The sequence below is a fragment of the Phyllobates terribilis genome, unplaced genomic scaffold (assembly GCF_046119375.1).
Source record: "Phyllobates terribilis strain yellow unplaced genomic scaffold, ASM4611937v1 Scaffold_44__1_contigs__length_10104851, whole genome shotgun sequence".
NCBI classification, from domain to species: Eukaryota; Metazoa; Chordata; class Amphibia; order Anura; family Dendrobatidae; genus Phyllobates; species Phyllobates terribilis.
The window spans coordinates 3,140,501-3,164,550 of record NW_027362804.1 but is presented as its reverse complement, the minus strand read 5'-3'; positions in this window follow the sequence as shown (position 1 = coordinate 3,164,550).

Sequence of the window (24,050 nt, the reverse complement as noted above, 5' to 3'; positions counted from 1 at the left end):
AGTGTGCTCGGGTGTTATGTTTGACTCACTCCGTGCACATGATTTGCAACTGTTTGACAGCTTTAATTCATGTGAGGAATGCCTGTTTCTTAGGCATTCCTCACATGTATTAAAGCTGTCAAACAATCGCAAATCATGCGCACAGAGAGACTTAAACATAACACCCGAGCACGCTGAAAATACTCGGCGAGCACTCGAGCATGCTCGATGAAAGGGTTAACAGAACTTACTCGCTCATCACTAGTCATCAGAAATAATACTATTAACTTGCAGATATCCGGTTAATCTGCAAGTTTAACCGCACCCCCGGCCCTGACTGACATTGGCTCTGCATTGCGGCTGATTGTCAGTCAATGCTGGGGCGCCATTACAGCCGCTGCGGTCTATACTCGGAGCAGGTGACTTGGCCAGCACCACCCTCACCCCCATGACTGAAACTGAACGCTGGTGGGGAGAATACAGTTAATTTTCTCCCCGCTGCATTCGGCTACGCGCAGGCGCCGTGCAGCATGATAACGCTGTTGACATGCAGCTTAATGAATGGTGATTGTAAATGAAGCTGTTGTAGTTCTGAATGTAATGATAATGCGACTGCTGAAAAGTCATCTGTACAGAACAGGAAATCCAGTATTATGCTCAGCGATGTGTGAAAATTACAATATTTCAGTTTTTTCTTTTAAATATTGTAATATGGAAAATGGAAAGAAAATCTTTTTTCGATATCAATAATGATTTATTGTATTCCTATAATAATAATGATCTAGAAGTTGACTTCTACAATTAAGTCCTGGTTGAAATCTTTTAATTAATTGGAAATTTCAAATTCCTTCTGTTTTATGAAAATGTTATTTCCAGTCCTCTCCTTGTATTAGACCTGTTAAAAGGGTTGTTAGGATGATACATAAAAGTGATAAAGCAATACCTCCCCCCCACCCCCCTGTGTTGGCATGCAGCTGGCACATGCCTGAGTCAGGTAGAGGATCATTTCAGAAGGAGTGGGCTTGTGTAAAGTGCGGGATCCTTTCTTACCATGTTGCATTTAGTTTACCTGTGGCTTGATGTTCACCAAGCTGTCCATGTAACCTTGAAGCGTCATTAGCATTTTTTGGAAAGTGGTGAGAAAAGCTTTTTAGCCTAACTTAATTCTCTTCAAAAAAACATAATATATATATACATATAATATTATCTGTGTTAAATTACCAGACTTGTAAAGACTTGATTGCAAGAGTCAAGAGTATTTATTTATTGAAACCTCTTTATTTTTCCATCAACAGTTCGTGTAATCTAAAAGAAGAAAAGCCAATAAAAACAATGCCGGCCTTCCACATTTTATATAAGAATTTTATCACAGGCTGTGATTCTTAGTTCACGACCGGCTGCCCTACTGTAAGTGGGAATATAGAATGTTATATATGTGTGTGTGTGTGTGTGTGTGTGTGTTTTATACTGTTTGTAGTAACTATTTCTAATATATATTTGTACATACGTATATGTTTGTGTGTGTGTATATATCTTCACTGATTCACTCATAAAGAAAATCTTGATTGGCTCTGTTCTGCACTGTATCCTGCAACCTACCTGATTGACAGATCTCTCCTGTGTGTACATAGGGAGAGTCCTCTCAATTCCCTGGTGCATCACTGTGATAAGCTGGCTGAGAGAGTCACTGGCATTCGTGCTGCCAGGCTCTGATTCGTGCTGCCCATGATTTACTCAGCACAAATTAGTTGACAGGTTCCCTTTAATGATTCCCATGCAGTCTACATACTTTATACAGCAGCTACTATGTTCATCCACTGTTATTTAATGAGGTGTTGTCAAGTTCTTAAATTGCTTTAATTACTTTTTAATGACAGCATGAAAATAATCAAGTTTGTCTTTGCCTTGTTTTTCCTATCTGCTGTCATTCTGCTATTAGAGATTTTATATTTTATAGCGTACCAGTAAAATCTGCTTGTGTCAAGAAACCCATTGCCAAAACTTTATCTTACGACTATTTTTTTTTTAAATCAAACGTTTTTTATTAATTTTTATAGGGCTCGGGGTATAGACATTACTGGGCAGGCTGGGAGCCTTCCCCAGTGATGTCCATACCCCCAGCCCTACTCAGTGATATTTATGCCCCCCAGCGTTATCTATGACCCCAGCTCACCCCATTGATGTATATGCCTCCCAGCCCTCCTCAGTGATGTCTATGCCCCCAGGGATGTCTGTGCCCCTTAGCCCTCCACATTGATGTATATGCACACCAGCTGTCCCTACTGATGTATATGCTTCTCAGCCCTCCCCAGTGATTTTAATGAAGAGGAGATTCTAATGTAATACAGCACTTTGTTTTGCAACTTTCAGAGTCTCTCTCTACTCCCTTGTAGCTTTTTATTTTTGTAAATCACTTTCTCAACTAACCTATTAATTTATTTTCTATAGACCATGCACAGCCCTGTGTGGATGATGGGAATGTGATACACTTTATTAAAAATCACATTCTTAATTTTTCTCAGTCATGTAGTAACAGTTATTCAAACCTCACGTTATGTAAAGGCAATTTTATTTAGTTGACATGATCAAATGGTATATACCATATATACGCAAGTCTAAGCTGACTTTTTCAGAACATTTTTTATGTTGAAAAAGCCCCCATCGGCTTATACGTTATATACTCAGGTATAGTATATACGTTCCAATGGTGGTGGGGAGGTTGCGGCAGCAGAAGAGCACTGCACAGGCAGTAGCCGCTGCTGCAGCTACCACGTGTGCCCGCTGCTAAAAGAAAATTAATACTCACTCTTCTCCATGCTCATGTGAGTGGAGAGGAGTGAATATTAATTTTCTTTAATAGCGCGCACTGTCAGCAGCGCCGCAGCTTCTGCTGCGGCTCAGCTATCCTCTGTGCCCACTATTAGAGAGAATGAATATTCACTCCTCTCCACTCCCATGGGCACACACAGGATTGTTGCTGACAGTATGCGCTGTTAAAGAAAGTGGATATTCACTCCTCTCCACGTCCATAGTCCTGGTGTGAAGAGGAGTGAATATCCCCACAGCTCACATTGGCATCTGAGGGCGCATGGCAGTGACATCATGCGATGCTCAAGTGCTCAGATGAACTAGTGGCAGAACAGGATACAGCGCTGGAGCAGAGGGGAGGAAGGAAGGTGAGTAAAAGTGTTTATTTTTTTCTTGTGTGCGGTGATGGGGGGGGCATGTATACCAGGATAGGGGGCCATGCATACCACGATTGGGGATGAGGGTTGCCATACATAGCAGGATTGGTGATAAGGTGACCATGCATACCCGGATTGGGGATGAGGGGACCATTCATACCAGAATTGGGTATGAGGGGACCATGCTTACCAGGATTGGTGATGACGGGAGCCATGCATACCAGGATTAGATGAGAGGGCCATATATACCAGGATTGGGGGACCATGCATATGAGGATTGGGGATGAGGGGGCCATACCTACCAGGATTGGGGATGAGGGACTCATGCATACCAGGATTAGGGTGAGGAACCCATGCATTCCAGGATTAGGGATGAGGGACCCACGCATACCAGGATTGGGGATGAGGGGCCCACGCATGCCAGGATTGGGGATGAGGGGCCCATGCATGCCAGGATTGGGGATGAGGGGCCCATGCATACCAGGATTGGGGATGAGGGACCCATGCATACAAGGATTGGGGATGAGGGGCAATGCTTGCCAGGAAGGGGAAATTTACCAGTAGTTGCTGCATTTCCCACCCCTGGCTTATACTCGAGTCAATACTTTTTCCTATTTTTTGTGGTAAAATTAGGTGCCTCGGCTTTTATTCGGGTTGGCTTCTACTCTCGTATAATGTAAAAAACATTTAAAAAGACCAAAACGATAATAAGACAAAAACTGACCTAGTCTCTGTAGGACTTGGGTCCAGCCAACTGCCCTGAAACCTCAAACAATGTATAACATGATTGGTGTATAACATGTTTAATAATTATACAAAAAAGATGATTACATACAGATTAGTCAGGGCTCATATACTTGATAAATTTAATGTACTCAAGAATATAGAAAGTGCATAACATTCATATCAAGTGCAATGGGAAGCAAATATGCTTTACGTATACACAGCAGCAAATATGTGAATAAAATCCTATATCAATCCGCAGCATTACTAATGTTAATCTGCAGTTTTGGTATTCAGCACTTATGAGGAGTTTTTAGTACAGAGTAAATTAGCATGAGCTCACTATAAAAGAGTAATACAATACCAGCACCACCAATTAAAAGTGGGTCCATTTAGAGGGGTTGTGCCACCATAAAGAATACAGTAAACCAACCAGAAAAGGTGGAAATAGTTTTGTAATTCATAGTGATTCAAAATTATGCTTCATTCAAAAGTTACCAAGCTTTTATTTTTTGAATGCTGCTCTCTGGTGCCCCCTCATGTTATTCCATTACGTCCTGGTAGTGGGTGATCAGCTGGTTGAATTTGCGCAGTTCCTGTCATAAGAGCTCCCCACCCGCAGCGTGCACAATGTATTCTCTGTCACAAGGCTCAGATTCAGACCCTCCCCCTGCACTCACAGCTGATTTCCTGGTGATTCACCCTCTCCCCCTGCACTCACAGCTCATCTCCAGGTGATTCACCCTCTCCCCCTGCACTCACATCTGGTTTCCTGGTGATTCACCCTCTCCCCCTGCACTCACAGCTCATCTCCAGGTGATTCACCCCACCCCCTGCACTCACATCTGATTTCCTGGTGATTCACCCTCTCCCCCTGCACTCACAGCTCATCTCCAGGTGATTCACCCTCTCCCCCTGCACTCACATCTGGTTTCCTGATGATTCACTCTCTCCCCTGCACTCACAACTGATCTCCGGGTGATTCACCCCACCCCCTGCACTCACATCTGGTTTCCTGGTGATTCACCCTCTCCCCCTGCACTCACAACTGATCTCCAGGTGATTCACCCCACCCCCTGCACTCACATCTGGTTTCCTGGTGATTCACCCTCTCCCCCTGCACTCACAACTGATCTCCAGGTGATTCACCCTCTCCCCCTGCACTCACAGATGATCTCCGGGTGATTCACCCCACCCCCTGCACTCACAGCTGTTCTGCAGATGAGACACCTCCTCCCCCTGCACTCACAACTGATCTCCACGTGATTCACCCCACCCCCTGCACTCACAGCTGTTCTGCAGATGAGACACCCTCTCCCCCTGCATTCACAGCTGATCTCCACGTGATTCGCCCCACCCCCTGCACTCACAGCTGTTCTCCAGATGAGACACCCTCTCCCCCTGCACTCACAACTGATCTCCAGGTGATTCACCCATCTCCCTGCACTCACAGCTGATCTCCAGGTGAGACACCTCCTCCCCCTGCACTCACAGCTGATCTCCAGATGAGACACCCCCTCCCCCTGCACTCACAGCTGTTCTCCGGGTGAGACACCCCCTCCCTCTGCACTCATAGCTGATCTCTGGGTGAGACACCCCCTCCCCCTGCACTCACAGCTGAAATCTGGATGAGACACCTCCCCCCCCTGCACTCACAGCTGAAATCTGGATGAGACACCTCCTCCCCCTGCGCTGACTGCTGATCTCCAGGTGAGACACCTCCTCCCCCTGCACTCACAGCTCATCTCCGGGTGAGATACCCCCTCCATCTGCACTCACAGCTGATCTCCAGGTGAGACACCCCCTCCCCCTGCACTCACAGCTGATCTCCGGGTGAGACACCCCCTCCTTCTGCACTCACAGCTGATCTCCAGGTCAGACACCCCCTCCCCCTGCACTCACAGCTGATCTCCAGGTGAGATACCCCCTCCCCCTGCACTCACAGCTGATCTCTAGGTGAGACACCCCCTCCCTCTGCACTCACAGCTGATCTCCAGGTGAGACACCCCCTCCCTCTGCACTCACAGCTGATCTCCAGGTGAGATACCCCCTCCCCCTGCACTCACAGCTGAAATCTGGATGAGACACCTCCTCCCCCTGCACTCACAGCTGAAATCTGGATGAGACACCTCCTCCCCCTGCGCTGACTGCTGATCTCCGGGTGAGATCATCTAGTTCACAGACTTGTAAGCAGCATAGCAGAGACTCTTCCTGTGCTTAGTCTGTGAATCAGATGATCTCACGCAGAGATCAGCTGTGAATGCAGGTGGAGGTAGTGAATCACCTGGAGATCAGCTGTCAGTGCAGGGGGAGGGGGTGTCTCACCCTGAGATCAGCTGTGAGTGCAGGAGGAGGGGGTATCTCACCTGGAGATCAGCTGTGAGTGCAGGTGGAGGTAGTGAATCACCTGGAGATCAGCTGTCAGTGCAGGGGGAGGGGGTGTCTCACCCTGAGATCAGCTGTGAGTGCAGGAGGAGGGGGTATCTCACCTGGAGATCAGCTGTGAGTGCAGGAGGAGGGGTTGTCTCACCTGGAGATCAGCTGTGAGTGCAGGAGGAGAGGGTATCTCACCTGGAGATCAGCTGTGAGTGCAGAGGGAGGGGGTATCTCACCTGGAGATCAGCTGTGAGTGCAGGAGGAGGGTGTGTCTCACCTGGAGATCAGCTGTGAGTGCAGGAGGAGAGGGTATCTCACCTGGAGATCAGCTGTGAGTGCAGGGGGAGGAGGTGTCTCACCTGGAGATCAGCTGTGAGTGCAGGAGGAGAGGGTATCTCACCTGGAGATCAGCTGTGAGTGCAGGAGGAGGAGGTATCTCACCCGGAGATCAGCTGTGAGTGCAAGGGGAGGGGGTATCTCACCCGGAGATCAGCTGTGAGTGCAGGGGGAGGGGGTATTTCACTCGGAGATGAGCTGTGAGTGCAGGGGGAGGATGTGTCTCACCTGTAGATCAGCTGTGAGTGCAGGAGGAGAGGGTATCTCACCTGGAGATCAGCTGTGAGTGCAGAGGGAGGGGGTATCTCACCTGGAGATCAGCTGTGAGGGCAGGAGGAGGAGGTGTCTCACCTGGAGATCAGCTGTGAGTGCAGGAGGAGAGGGTATCTCACCTGGAGATCAGCTGTGAGTGCAGGAGGAGGAGGTATCTCACCCGGAGATCAGCTGTGAGTGCAAGGGGAGGGGGTATCTCACCCGGAGATCAGCTGTGAGTGCAGGGGGAGGGGGTATTTCACTCGGAGATGAGCTGTGAGTGCAGGGGGAGGCTGTGTCTCACCCGGAGATCAGCTGTGAGTGCAGGAGGAGGTATCTCACCTGGAGATCAGCTGTGAGTGCAGAGGGAGGGGGTATCTCACCTGGAGATCAGCTGTGAGGGCAGGAGGAGGGGGTATCTCACCCGGAGATCAGCTGTGAGTGCAGGAGGAGGAGGTATCTCACCTGGAGATCAGCTGTGAGTGCAGGAGGAGGAGGTATCTCACCCGGAGATCAGCTGTGAGTGCAGGGGGAGGGGGTATCTCACCCGGAGATCAGCTGTGAGTGCAGGGGGAGGGGGTATTTCACTCGGAGATGAGCTGTGAGTGCAGGGGGAGGATGTGTCTCACCTGGAGATCAGCTGTGAGTGCAGGAGGAGAGGGTATCTCACCTGGAGATCAGCTGTGAGTGCAGAGGGAGGGGGTATCTCACCTGGAGATCAGCTGTGAGGGCAGGAGGAGGGGGTATCTCACCCGGAGATCAGCTGTGAGTGCAGGGGGAGGAGGTGTCTCACCTGGAGATCAGCTGTGAGTGCAGGGGGAGGAGGTATCTCACCTGGAGATCAGCTGTGAGTGCAGGGGGAGGAGGTGTCTCACCTGGAGATCAGCTGTGAGTGCAGGGGGAGGAGGTATCTCACCTGGAGATCAGCTGTGAGTGCAGGGGGAGGAGGTGTCTCACCTGGAGATCAGCTGTGAGTGCAGGGGGAGGGGGTATCTCACCTGGAGATCAGCTGTGAGCGCCTGGGGAGGGGGTGTCTCACCTGGAGATCAGCTGTGAGTGCAGATGGAGGGGGTATCTCACCCGGAGATCAGCTGTGAGTGCAGGGGGAGGGGGTATCTCACCTGGAGATCAGCTGTGAGCGCCTGGGGAGGGGGTATCTCACCCGGAGATCAGCTATGAAGCAGGGGGATGAGGTTCCAACCTGAGATCAGCTGTGATTGCGGGGGGAGGGGGTGAATCACAGACACACTGTGCTTACAGCAAGGAGCCTTGTGACAGAGAATACATTTTGCACGCTGTCGGTTGGGAGCTCTTATGACAGAAACTGCGCAAATTCAACCAGCTGATCACCCACTACCAGAACATAGTGGAATAACGCCAGGGGGCGACAGAGAGCAGCATTCATAAAAGTAAAAGCTTGGTATCTTTTTAATGAAGAATAATTTTGAATCACCATAAATTACAAACTATTTCCACCTTTTCTGGTTGGTTACTTGTATTCATTATAGTGGCACAACCCCTTTAAGAAGGATACTACTCTGAGGTACAGGATAAGACCAGAAAGGGTGTTCCCCCACTTGAATCGCCGCTACCAGTGCGGCTTCATCAGGAGTACCTGCATTAAAGAGCGTTCAAAGCTTGTGTGTACATGTATGTATATAATATATATTTATGTAACTCATAAATTAACTTACATCTGGAGGGGCGGCCGCCTCGGCAAACAGACTTGCGCCAAAATACTCTGACATTGTTTCCCCGTAAGTGCTGGCCCGAGTACTGTGGTCCCCAGTAATCTGCCTGGGGGGCCACAGAGAAGCTGATCACGGGCCCGGGGTTCCCCAGCCCTGCTCTAATGGAAATGTACTGCAGAGGAAACAAGCTATTGCAATGACAATGACTCAAAAAGATCTAATCAAATAAAAGTTTAAGATCCAGTAGCAGTTTTAGTATTCAGCACTTATGAGGAGTTTTTAGTACAGAGTAAATTAGCATGAGCTCACTATAAAAGAGTAATACAATACCAGCACCACCAATTAAAAGTGGGTCCATTTAGAGGGGTTGTGCGACCATAAAGAATACAGTAAACCAACCAGAAAAGGTGAAAATAAATAGATTTGTAATTTATTGTGATTAAAAATTATGCTTCATTCAAAAGATACCAAACTTTTATTTTTTAAATTATGCTCTCTAGCGCCCCCTGGCGTTATTCCACTATGTTCTGGTAGTGGGTGATCAGCTGGTCAAGATTGCGCAGTTCCTGTCATAAGAGTTCCCCACCCGCAGCCTGCACAATGTATTGTCTGTCACAAGGCCCCCTGCTGTAAGCACAGTGTCTGTGATTCACCCCCTCCCCTTGTGCTCACTGCTCACCTCCTGCTGACTCACCCCCTCCTCCTGAACTCACAGCTGTTCTCCGGGGTATTCACCCTCTCTCCTTGCGCTCACCGCTCATATCCGGATGAGATACCCCCTCCTCCTGCACTCACAGCTGATCTCCGGGTGAGATACCCCCTCCCCCTGCACTCACAGCTGATCTCCAGGTGAGACACCCCCTCCCCCTGCACTCACAGCTGATCTCCAGGTGAGATACCCCCTCCCCCTGCTCTCACAGCTGATCTCCGGGTGAGACACCTTCCCCCTGGGCTCACAGCTGATCTCCGGGTTAGACACCCCCTCCCCCTGTGCTAACAGCTCATATTTGGATGAGATACCCCCTCCTCCTGCACTCACAGCTGATCCCCAGGTGAGACACCCCCTCCCCCTGCCTCACAGCTGATCTCCAGGTGAGACACCACCTCCCCCTGTGCTAACAGCTCATATTCGGGTGAGATACCCCCTCCCCCTGCACTCACAGCTGATCTCCGGGTGAGATACCCCCTTCCCCTGCCTCACAGCTGATCTCCGGGTGAGACACTCCCTCCCCCTGCACTCACAGCTGATCTCCGGGTGAGACACCCCCTCCCCCTGCACTCACAGCTGAAATCTGGATAAGACACCTCCTCCTCCTGCCTCACAGCTGATCTCCGGGTGAGACACTCCCTCCCCCTGCACTCACAGCTGATCTCCGGGTGAGACACAGCCTCCCCCTGCACTCACAGCTCATCTCCAGGTGAGATACCCCCTCCCCCTGCACTCACAGCTGATCTCCAGGTGAGACACCTCCTCCCCCTGCACTCACAGCTGATCTCCAGGTGAGATACCCCGTCGCCCTGCACTCACAGCTGATCTCCAGGTGAGACACCTCCTCCCCCTGCACTCACAGCTGATCTCCAGGTGAGATACCCCCTCCCCCTGCACTCGCAGCTGATCTCCAGGTGAGATACCCCTCCCCCTGCACTCACAGCTGATCTCCAGGTGAGATACCCCCTCCCCCTGCACTCACAGCTGATCTCCAGGTGAGATACCCCCTCCCCCTGCACTCACAGCTGATCTCCAGGTGAGATACCCCCTCCCCCTGCACTCACAGCTGATCTCCAGGTGAGATACCCCCTCCCCCTGCACTCACAGCTGATCTCCAGGTGAGACACCCCCTCCCCCTGCACTCACAGCTGATCTCCAGGTGAGATACCCTCTTCTCCTGCACTCACAGCTGTTCTCCAGGTGAGATACCCTCTTCTCCTGCACTCACAGCTGATCTCCAGGTGAGATACCCCCTCCCCCTGCACTCACAGCTGATCTCAGGGTGAGATACCTCCTCCTCCTGCCTCACAGCTGATCTCCAGGTGAGATACCCCTCCTCCTGCACTCACAGCTGATCTCCAGGTGAGATACCCCCTCCTCCTGCACTCACAGCTGATCTCCAGGTGAGATACCCCCTCCCCCTGCACTCACAGCTGATCTCCAGGTGAGATACCCCCTCCTCCTGCACTCACAGCTGATCTCCAGGTGAGATACCCCCTCCCCCTGCACTCACAGCTGATCTCCAGGTGAGACACCTCCTCCTCCTGCACTCACAGCTGATCTCCAGGTGAGATACCTCCTCCTCCTGCACTCATAGCTGATCTCCAGGTGAGATACCCCCTCCTCCTGCACTCACAGATGATCTCCAGGTGAGATACCTCCTCCTCCTGCACTCACAGCTGATCTCCAGGTGAGATACCCCCTCCTCCTGCACTCACAGCTGATCTCCAGGTGAGATACCCCCTCCTCCTGCACTCACAGCTGATCTCCAGGTGAGATACCTCCTCCTCCTGCACTCATAGCTGATCTCCAGGTGAGGTCATGTGCTTCACAGAATTGTAAGCAGGATAGCAGAGAGACTCTTCCTGTGCTTAGTCTGTGATGCAGATGATCTCACCCGGAGATCAGCTGTGAGTGCAGGAGGAGGTAGTGAATCACCCGGAGATCAGCTGTCAGTGCAAGAGGAGGGGGTATCTCACCTGGAGATCAGCTGTGAGTGCATGGGGAGGGGTATCTCACCTGGAGATCAGCTGTGAGTGCGGGGGGAGGGGGTATCTCACCCAGAGATCACCTGTGAGTGCAGAGGGAGGGGGTGTCTCACCCAGAGATCAGCTGTGAGTGCAGGAGGAGGAGGTATCTCACCTGGAGATCAGCTGTGAGTGCAGGGGGAGGAGGTGTCTCACCTGGAGATCAGCTGTGAGTGCAGGGGGAGGGGGTGTCTCACCCAGAGATCAGCTATGAGTGCAGAGGGAGGGGGTGTCTCACCCAGAGATCAGCTGTGAGTGCAGGAGGAGGAGGTATCTCACCTGGAGATCAGCTGTGAGTGCAGGGGGAGGAGGTGTCTCACCCAGAGATCAGCTATGAGTGCAGAGGGAGGGGGTGTCTCACCTGGAGATCAGCTGTGAGTGCAGGGGGAGGGGGTATCTCACCTGGAGATCAGCTGTGAGTGCAGGGGGAGGGGGTATCTCACCTGGAGATCAGCTGTGAGTGCAGGGGGAGGGGGTATCTCACCTGGAGATCAGCTGTGAGTGCAGGGGGAGGAGGTGTCTCACCTGGAGATCAGCTGTGAGTGCAGGGGGAGGGGGTATCTCACCTGGAGATCAGCTGTGAGTGCAGGGGGAGGAGGTGTCTCACTTGGAGATCAGCTGTGAGTGCAGGGGGAGGGGGTATCTCACCTGGAGATCAGCTGTGAGTGCAGGGGGAGGAGGTGTCTCACCTGGAGATCAGCTGTGAGTGCAGGGGGAGGGGGTATCTCAACTGGAGATCAGCTGTGAGTGCAGGGGGAGGGGGTATCTCACCTGGAGATCAGCTGTGAGTGCAGGGGGAGGGGGTATCTCACCTGGAGATCAGCTGTGAGTGCAGGGGGAGGAGGTGTCTCACCTGGAGATCAGCTGTGAGTGCAGGGGGAGGGGGTATCTCACCTGGAGATCAGCTGTGAGTGCAGGGGGAGGAGGTGTCTCACTTGGAGATCAGCTGTGAGTGCAGGGGGAGGGGGTATCTCACCTGGAGATCAGCTGTGAGTGCAGGGGGAGGAGGTGTCTCACCTGGAGATCAGCTGTGAGTGCAGGGGGAGGGGGTATCTCACCTGGAGATCAGCTGTGAGTGCAGGGGGAGGGGGTGTCTCACCCAGAGATCAGCTGTGAGTGCAGGAGGAGGAGGTGTCTAAGCGGGAGAACAGCTGTGAGTGCAGGGGGAGGGGGTATCTCACCTGGAGATCAGCTGTGAGTGCAGGGGGAGGGGGTGTCTCACCTGGAGATCAGCTGTGAGTGCAGGGGGAGGAGTTGTCTCACCCTGAGATCAGCTGTAAGTGCAGGAGGAGGAGGTGTCTAAGCGGGAGAACAGCTGTGAGCGCAGGGGGAGGGGGTGTCTCACCTGGAGATCAGCTGTGAGTGCAGGGGGAGGGGGTGTCTCACCTGGAGATCAGCTGTGAGTGCAGGGGGAGGAGGTGTCTCACCTGGAGTTCAGCTGTGAGTGCAGGGGGAGGAGGTGTCTCACCTGGAGATCAGCTGTGAGTGCAGGGGGAGGGGGTATCTCACCTGGAGATCAGCTGTGAGTGCAGGGGGAGGGGGTGTCTCACCTGGAGATCAGCTGTGAGTGCAGGGAGAGGGGGTATCTCACCTGGAGATCAGCTGTGAGTGCAGGGGGAGGAGGTGTCTCACCTGGAGATCAGCTGTGAGTGCAGGGGGAGGGGGTATCTCACCTGGAGATCAGCTGTGAGTGCAGGGGGAGGGGGTGTCTCACCTGGAGATCAGCTGTGAGTGCAGGGGGAGGGGGTGTCTCACCTGGAGATCAGCTGTGAGTGCAGGGGGAGGAGGTGTCTCACCTGGAGATCAGCTGTGAGTGCAGGGGGAGGAGGTGTCTCACCTGGAGATCAGCTGTGAGTGTAGGGGGAGGGGGTGTCTCACCCAGAGATCAGCTGTGAGTGCAGGAGGAGGGTGTGAATCACCTGGAGATCAGCTGTGAGTGCAGGGGGAGGGTCTGAATCTGAGCCTTGTGACCAAGAATACATTGTGCACTCTGCGGTTGGGGAGCTCTTATGACAGAAACTGCGCAAACTCGACCAGCTTATCACCCACTACCTGAGCGTAATGGAATATCGCCAGGTGGCGCCAGAGAGCAGCATTCAAGAAATAAAAGCTTGGTATCTGTTGAATGAAGCATAATTTTTAATCACTAGAAATTACAAAACTATTTCCACCTTTTCTAGTCGGTTTATGGTGGTACAACCCATTTAAGTAGGATACTATTCTGAGCTACTCAGTACAGGATAAGACCTGGAAGGGTGTTCCCCCACTCGAATCGCCGTTACTAGTGCGGCTTCATCAGGGGTACCTGCATTAAAGAGCGTTCAAAGCTTGTGTGTATATATTGATATAAAAACTAGCTATTGAACCCGTTCTACGCCCGGGTGGCGAGCATTTTTATTGGTACATTTTTAATTTTATTAATGGCAGAGGAGTCGGCGCGTGCGCTTATCGCGCTATCCTGCGCCATTTTTTAAAGACATTATGTCTGCGAATTTACAGACAGTGTCTTCAGTAAAATGGAGCTGGATATCGCAGGATGCGCACGTTCTGACTCCGGCAACATAGCAGAGCGCACACCCGCCTATAGGGATAATTGTAATGCCCGGCGTGCGCATCCCACGATATCCAGCTCCATTTTATTGAAGACTCTGTCTGTGAATTCGCAAACGCAGTGTCTTCAATAAAATGGCGCAGCAGTGCGGTATACACACATACTGACTCTGGCGACTCACTGCACAGGTGACACTGATCCTGGCTACAGACAACAGAAAGCGTCCAAAATATATAAAATGTACTGATAATACGGGGGTGTACTCACTTATGCTGAGCCCCGTATATATAATGTACTGATAATACAGGGGGTGTACTCACTTATACTGAGCACTGTATATATAATGTACTGATAATACAGAGGGTGTACTCACTTATACTGAGCACTGTATATATAATGTACTGATAATACAGGGGTGTACTCACTTATACTGAGCACTGTATATATAATGTACTGATAATACAGGGGTGTACTCACTTATACTGAGCACTGTATATATAATGTACTGATAATACAGGGGTGTACTCACTTATGTTGAGCACTGCATATATAATGTACTGATAATACGGGGGTGTACTCACTTATGCTGAGCCCCGTATATATAATGTACTGATAATACAGAGGGTGTACTCACTTATACTGAGCACTGTATATATAATGTACTGATAATACAGGGGTGTACTCACTTATACTGAGCACTGTATATATAATGTACTGTTAATACAGGGGTGTACTCACTTATGCTGAGCACTGTATATATAATGTACTGATAATACAGGGGTGTACTCACTTATGCTGAGCACTGTATATATAATGTACTGATAATACAGGGGTGTACTCACTTATGCTGAGCTCTGTATATATAATGTACTGATAATACAGGGGTGTACTCACTTATGCTGAGCACTGTATATATAATATACTGATAATACAGGGGTGTACTCACTTATACTGAGCACTGTATATATAATGTACTGATAATACAGGGGGTGTACTCACTTATACTGAGCACTGTATATATAATGTACTGATAATACAGGGGTGTACTCACTTATGCTGAGCACAGTATATATAATGTAATGATAATACAGGGGTGTACTCACTTATACTGAGCACTGTATATATAATGTACTGATAATACAGGGGGTGTACTCACTTATACTGAGCACTGTATATATAATGTACTGATAATACAGGGGGTGTACTCACTTATACTGAGCACTGTATATATAATGTACTGATAATACAGGGGGTGTACTCACTTATACTGAGCACTGTATATATAATGTACTGATAATACAGGGGTGTACTCACTTATGCTGAGCACTGTATATATAATATACTGATAATACAGGGGTGTACTCACTTATACTGAGCACTGTATATATAATGTACTGATAATACAGAGGGTGTACTCACTTATACTGAGCACTGTATATATAATGTACTGATAATACGGGGGTGTACTCACTTATGCTGAGCCCTGTATATGTAATGTACTGATAATACAGGGGTGTACTCACTTATGCTGAGCTCTGTATATATAATGTACTGATAATACAGTGGTGTACTCACTTACACTGAGCACTGTATATATAATGTACTGATAATACAGTGGTGTACTCACTTATGCTGAGCACTGTATATATAATGTACTGATAATACAGTGGTGTACTCACTTATGCTGAGCACTGTATATATAATGTACTGATAATACAGGGTGTACTCACTTATGCTGAGCCCTGTGTATATAATGTACTGTTAATACAGTGATGTACTCACTTATGCTGAGCACTGCATATATAATGTACTGATAATACAGGGGGTGTACTCACTTATGCTGAGCCCTGTGTATATAATGTACTGATAATACAGGGGTGTACTCACTTATACTGAGCACTGTATATATAATGTACTGATAATACAGGGGGTGTACTCACTTATGCTGAGCCCTGTGTATATAATGTACTGTTAATACAGTGATGTACTCACTTATGCTGAGCCCTGTATATATAATGTACTGATAATACGGGGGTGTACTCACTTATGCTGAGCCCCGTATATATAATGTACTGATAATACAGGGTGTACTCACTTATGCTGAGCCCTGTGTATATAATGTACTGTTAATACAGTGATGTACTCACTTATGCTGAGCACTGTATATATAATGTACTGATAATACAGGGGGTGTACTCACTTATGCTGAGCCCTGTATATATAATGTACTGATAATACAGTGGTGTACTCACTTATGCTGAGCCCTGTGTATATAATGTACTGATAATACAGGGGTGTACTCACTTATACTGAGCACTGTATATATAATGTACTGATAATACGGGGGTGTACTCACTTATGCTGAGCCCCGTATATATAATGTACTGATAATACAGGGGGTGTACTCACTTATGCTGAGCCCCGTATATATAATGTACTGATAATACAGGGGTGTACTCACTTATGCTGAGCACTGTATATATAATGTACTGATAATACAGGGGTGTACTCACTTATGCTGAGCCCTGTATATATAATGTACTGATAATACAGGGGGTGTACTCACTTATGCTGAGCCCTGTGTATATAATGTACTGATAATACAGAGGTGTACTCACTTATGCTGAGCCCTGTGTATATAATGTACTGTTAATACAGTGATGTACTCACTTATGCTGAGCCCTGTGTATATAATGTACTGATAATACAGGGGGTGTACTCACTTATGCTGAGCCCTGTATATATAATGTACTGATAATACAGGGGTGTACTCACTTATGCTGAGCACTGTATATATAATGTACTGATAATACAGTGGTGTACTCACTTATGCTGAGCACTGTATATATAATGTACTGATAATACAGGGGGTGTACTCACTTATGCTGAGCACTGTATATATAATGTACTGATAATACAGGGGTGTACTCACTGATGCTGAGCCCTGTATATATAATGTACTGATAATACAGGGGTGTACTCACTTATGCTGAGCCCTGTATATATAATGTACTGATAATACAGGGGTGTACTCGCTTATGGTGAGCACTGTATATATAATGTACTGATAATACAGGGGGTGTACTCACTTATGCTGAGCCCTGTATATATAATGTACTGTTAATACAGGGTGTACTCACTTATGCTGAGCCCTGTATATATAATGTACTGATAATACAGTGGTGTACTCACTTATGCTGAGCCCTGTATATATAATGTACTGATAATACAGGGGGTGTACTCACTTATGCTGAGCCCTGTATATATAATGTACTGATAATACAGGGTGTACTCACTTATGCTGAGCACTGTCTATATAATGTACTGATAATACAGGGGTGTACTCACTTATGCTGAGCCCTGTATATATAATGTACTGATAATACAGGGGTGTACTCACTTATGCTGAGCGCTGTATATATAATGTACTGATAATACAGGGGTGTACTCACTTATGCTGAGCCCTGTATATATAATGTACTGATAATACAGGGGTGTACTCACTTATGCTGAGCCCTGTATATATAATGTACTGATAATACAGGGGTGTACTCACTTATGCTGAGCCCCGTATATATAATGTACTGATAATACAGGGGGTGTACTCACTTATGCTGAGCGCTGTATATATAATGTACTGATAGTACAGGGGGTGTACTCACTTATGGTGAGCACGGTATATATAATGTACTGATAATACAGGGGGTGTACTCACTTATACTGATCCCTGTATATATAATGTACTGATAATACAGGGGTGTACTCACTTATGCTGAGCACGGTATATATAATGTACTGATAATACAGGGGTGTACTCACTTATGCTGAGCACTGTGTATATAATGTACTGATAATACAGGGGGTGTACTCACTTATGCTGAGCTCTGTATATATAATGTACTGTTAATACAGTGATGTACTCACTTATACTGAGCGCTGTATATATAATGTACTGATAATACAGGGGTGTAGTCACTTATGCTGAGCCCCGTATATATAATGTACTGATAATACAGGGGGTGTACTCACTTATACTGAGCCCTGTATATATAATGTACTGATAATACAGGGTGTACTCACTTATACTGAGCCCTGTATATATAATGTACTGATAATACAGGGGGTGTACTCACTTATGCTGAGCCCTGTATATATAATGTACTGATAATACAGGGGTTTACTCACTTATACTGAGCCCTGTATATATAATGTACTGATAATACAGGGGGTGTACTCACTTATACTGAGCCCTGTATATATAATGTACTGATAATACAGGGGGTGTACTCACTTATACTGAGCCCTGTATATATAATGTACTGATAATACAGGGGGTGTACTCACTTATGCTGAGCCCTGTATATATAATGTACTGATAATACAGGGGGTGTACTCACTTATGCTGAGCCCTGTATATATAATGTACTGATAATACAGGGGTGTACTCACTTATGCTGAGCACTCTATATATAATGTACTGATAATACAGTGGTGTACTCACTTATACTGAGCTCTGTATATATAATGTACTGATAATACAGGGGTGTACTCACTTATGCTGAGCACTGTATATATAATGTGCTGATAATACAGGGGTGTACTCACTTATGCTGAGCTCTGTATATATAATGTACTGATAATACAGGGGTGTACTCACTTATGCTGAGCCCTGTATATATAATGTACTGATAATACAGGGGTGTACTCACTTATGCTGAGCGCTGTATATATAATGTACTGATAATACAGGGTGTACTCACTTATACTGAGCCCTATATATATAATGTACTGATAATACAGGGGGTACTCACTTATGCTGAGCACTGTATATATAATGTACTGATAATACAGGGGTGTACTCACTTATGCTGAGCACTGTATATATAATGTACTGATAATACAGGGGGTGTACTCGCTTATGGTGAGCACTGTATATATAATGTACTGATAATACAGGGGGTGTACTCACTTATGCTGAGCCCCGTATATATAATGTACTGATAATACAGGATGTACTCACTTATGCTGAGCACTGTATATATAATGTACTGATAATACAGGGGTGTACTCACTTATGCTGAGCCCTGTATATATAATGTACTGATAATACAGGGGTGTACTCACTTATGCTGAGCGCTGTATACATAATGTACTGATAATACAGGGGTGTACTCACTTATGCTGAGCACGGTATATATAATGTACTGATAATACAGGGGTGTACTCACTTATGCTGAGCCCTGTATATATAATGTACTGATAATACAGGGGTGTACTCACTTATGCTGAGCCCCGTATATATAATGTACTGATAATACAGGGGGTGTACTCACTTATGCTGAGCGCTGTATATATAATGTACTGATAATACAGGGGGTGTACTCACTTATGCTGAGCGCTGTATATATAATGTACTGATAATACAGGGGGTGTACTCACTTATGCTGAGCACGGTATATGTAATGTACTGATAATACAGGGGTGTACTCACTTATGCTGAGCACTGAATATATAATATACTGATAATACAGGGGGTGTACTCACTTATGCTGAGCTCTGTATATATAATGTACTGTTAATACAGGGGTGTACTCACTTATGCTGAGCCCCGTATATATAATGTACTGATAATACAGGGGGTGTACTCACTTATGCTGAGCTCTGTATATATAATGTACTGTTAATACAGTGATGTACTCACTTATGCTGAGCGCTGTATATATAATGTACTGATAATACAGGGGTGTACTCACTTATACTGAGCCCTGTATATATAATGTACTGATAATACAGGGTGTACTCACTTATACTGAGCCCTGTATATATAATGTACTGATAATACAGGGGGTGTACTCACTTATGCTGAGCCCTGTATATATAATGTACTGATAATACAGGGGTTTACTCACTTATGCTGAGCACTGTATATATAATGTGCTGATAATACAGGGGTGTACTCACTTATGCTGAGCCCTGTATATATAATGTACTGATAATACAGTGGTGTCCTCACTTATGCTGAGCCCTGTATATATAATGTACTGATAATACAGTGGTGTACTCACTTATGCTGAGCCCCGTATATATAATGTTCTGATAATACAGGGGTGTACTCACTTACACTGAGCACTGTATATATAATGTACTGATAATACAGGGGTGTACTCACTTATGCTGAGCCCTGTATATATAATGTACTGATAATACAGGGGGTGTACTCACTTATGCTGAGCACTGTATATATAATGTACTGATAATACAGGGGTGTACTCACTTATGCTGAGCACTGTATATATAATGTACTCATAATACATGGGTGTACTCACTTATGCTGAGCACTGCATATATAATGTACTGATAATACAGGGGTGTACTCACTTATGCTGAGCGCTGTATATATAATGTACTGATAATACAGGGGTGTACTCACTTATGCTGAGCCCCGTATATATAATGTACTGATAATACAGGGGTGTACTCACTTATGCTGAGCCCCGTATATATAATGTACTGATAATACAGGGGGTGTACTCACTTATACTGAGCCCTGTATATATAATGTACTGATAATACAGGGTGTACTCACTTATACTGAGCCCTGTATATATAATGTACTGATAATACAGGGGGTGTACTCACTTATGCTGAGCCCTGTATATATAATGTACTGATAATACAGGGGTGTGCTCACTTATGCTGAGCACTGTATATATAATGTACTGATAATACAGGGGGTGTACTCACTTATGCTGAGCCCCGTATATATAATGTACTGATAATACAGGGGGTGTACTCACTTATACTGAGCACTGTATATATAATGTACTGATAATACAGGGTGTACTCACTTATACTGAGCCCTGTATATATAATGTACTGATAATACAGGGGGTGTACTCACTTATACTGAGCCCTGTATATATAATGTACTGATAATACAGGGTGTACTCACTTATACTGAGCCCTGTATATATAATGTACTGATAATACAGGGGGTGTACTCACTTATGCTGAGCCCTGTATATATAATGTACTGATAATACAGGGGTGTACTCACTTATGCTGAGCGCTGTATATATAATGTACTGATAATACAGGGGGTGTACTCACTTATGCTGAGCCCCGTATATATAATGTACTGATAATACAGGGGGTGTACTCACTTACGCTGAGCACTGTATATATAATGTACTGATAATACAGGGGTGTACTCACTTATGCTAAGCACTGTATATATAATGTACTGATAATACCGGGGTGTACTCACTTATACTGAGCACTGTATATATAATGTACTGATAATACCGGGGTGTACTCACTTATGCTGAGCGCTGTATATATAATGTACTGATAATACAGGGGTGTACTCACTTATACTGAGCTCTGTATATATAATGTACTGATAATACAGTGGTGTACTCTCTTATGCTGAGCACTGTATATATAATGTACTGATAATACAGGGGTGTACTCACTTATGCTGAGCACTGTATATATAATGTACTGATAATACAGTGGTGTACTCACTTATGCTGAGCCCTGTATATATAATGTACTGATAATACAGGGGGTGTACTCACTTATGCTGAGCCCCGTATATATAATGTACTGATAATCCAGCGGTGTACTCACTTATGCTGAACCCCGTATATATAATAACCTGATAATACGGGGGTGTACTCACTTATTCTGAGCCCCATATATATAATGTACTGATAATACAGGGGGTGTACTCACTTATACTGAGCCCTGTATATATAATGTACTGATAATACAGGGGTGTACTCACTTATGCTGAGCCCTGTATATATAATGTACTGATAATACAGGGTGTGTACTCACTTATACTGAGCCCTGTATATATAATGTACTGATAATACAGGGTGTACTCACTTATGCTGAGCCCTATATATAATGTACTGATAATACAGGGGTGTACTCACTTATGCTGAGCCCCGTATATATAATGTACTGGTAATACAGGGGTGTACTCACTTATGCTGAACCCCGTATATATAATAACCTGATAATACAGGGGGTGTACTCACTTATGCTGAGCCCTGTATATATAATGTACTGATAATACAGGATGTACTCACTTATGCTGAGCCCTATATATATAATGACCTGATAATACAGGGGTGTACTCACTTATTCTGAGTCCCGTATATATAATGACCTGATAATACAGGGGGTGTACTCACTTATGCTGAGCCCTGTATATATAATGTACTGATAATACAGAGGTGTACTCACTTATGCTAAGCGCAGTATATATAATGTACTGATAATACAGGGGTGTACTCACTTATGCTGAGCACTGTATATATAATGTACTGATAATACAGGGGTGTACTCACTTATGTTGAGCACTGTATATATAATGTACTGATAATACAGGGGTGTACTCACTTATGCTGAGCCCTGTATATATAATGTACTGATAATACAGGGGTGTACTCACTTATGCTGAGCCCCCTATATATAATGACCTGATAATACAGGGGTGTACTCACTTATGCTGAGCCCTATATATATAATGACCTGGTAATACAGGGGTGTACTCAATTATACTGAGCCCTGTATATATAATGTACTGATAATACAGGGGTGTACTCACTTATGGTGAGCGCTGTATATACAATGTACTGATAATATAGGGGTGAACTCACTTATACTGAGCACTGTATATATAATGTACTGATAATACAGGGGTGTACTCACTTATGTTGAGCACTGTATATATAATGTACTGATAATACAGGGGTGTACTCACTTATGCTGAGCACTGTATATATAATGTACTGTTAATACAGGGGTGTACTCACTTACACTGAACACTGTATATATAATGTACTGATAATACAGGGGTGTACTCACTTATGCTGAGCACTGTATATATAATGTACTCTTAATACAGGGGTGTACTCACTTACACTGAACACTGTATATACAGTCATATGAAAAAGTTTGGGCACCCCTATTAATCTTAAGCTTAATGTTTTATAAAAATTGGTGTTTTTGCAACAGCTATTTCAGTTTGATATATGTAATAACTGTTGGACACAGTAATGTTTCTGCCTTGAAATGAGGTTTATTGTACTAACAGAAAATGTGCAATCTGCATTCAAACAAAATTTGACAGGTGCATAAGTATGGGCACCCTTATCATTTTCTTGTTTTAAATACTCCTACCTACTTTTTACTGACTTGCTAAAGCACTTTTTTTGGTTTTGTAACCTCATTGAGCTTTGAACTTCATAGCCAGGTGTATGCAATAATGAGAAAAGCTACTTAAAGTGGCCACTTGCAAGTTGTTCTCCTGTTTGAATCTCCTCTGAAGAGTGGCATCATGGGCTCCTCCAAACAACTGTCAAATGATCTGAAAACAAAGATTATTCAACATAGTTGTTCAGGGGAAGGATACAAAAAGCTGTCTCAGAGATTTAACCTGTCAGTTTCCGCTGTGAGGAACATAGTAAGGAAATGGAAGAACACAGGGACAGTTCTTGTTAAGGCCAGAAGTGGCAGGCCAAGAAAAACATCAGAAAGGCAGAGAAGAAGAATGGTGAGATCAGTCAAGGACAATCCTCAGACCACCTCCAGAGAGCTGCAGCATCAACTTGCTGCAGATGGTGTTACTGTGCATCGGTCAACTATACAATGCACTTTGCACAAGGAGAAGCTGTATGGGAGAGTGATGCGAAAGAAGCCGTTTCTACAAACACGCCACAAACAGAGTCGGCTGAGATATGCAAAAGCACATTTGGAGAAGCCAATTTCTTTTTGGAAGAAGGTCCTGTGGACTGATGAAACCAAGATTGAGTTGTTTGGTCATACAAAAAGGCGTTATGCATGGTGTCAAAAAAACACAGCATTCCAAGAAAAACACTTGCTACCCACAGTAAAATTTGGTGGAGGTTCCATCATGATTTGGGGCTGTGTGGCCAATGCCGGCACTGGGACTCTTGTTAAAGTTGAGGGATGCATGGATTCCACTCAGTATCAGCAGATTCTTGACAATAATGTTCAAGAATCAGTGATAAAGTTGAAGATACGCAGGGGATGGATCTTCATCAAGACAATGATCCAAACACCGCTCCCAATCTACTCAGGCATTCATGCAGAGGAGCAATTACAATGTTCTGGAATGGCCATCCTAGTCCCCAGACCTGAATTTCATTGAACATCAGTGGGATCATTTGAAGAAGGCTGCCTATG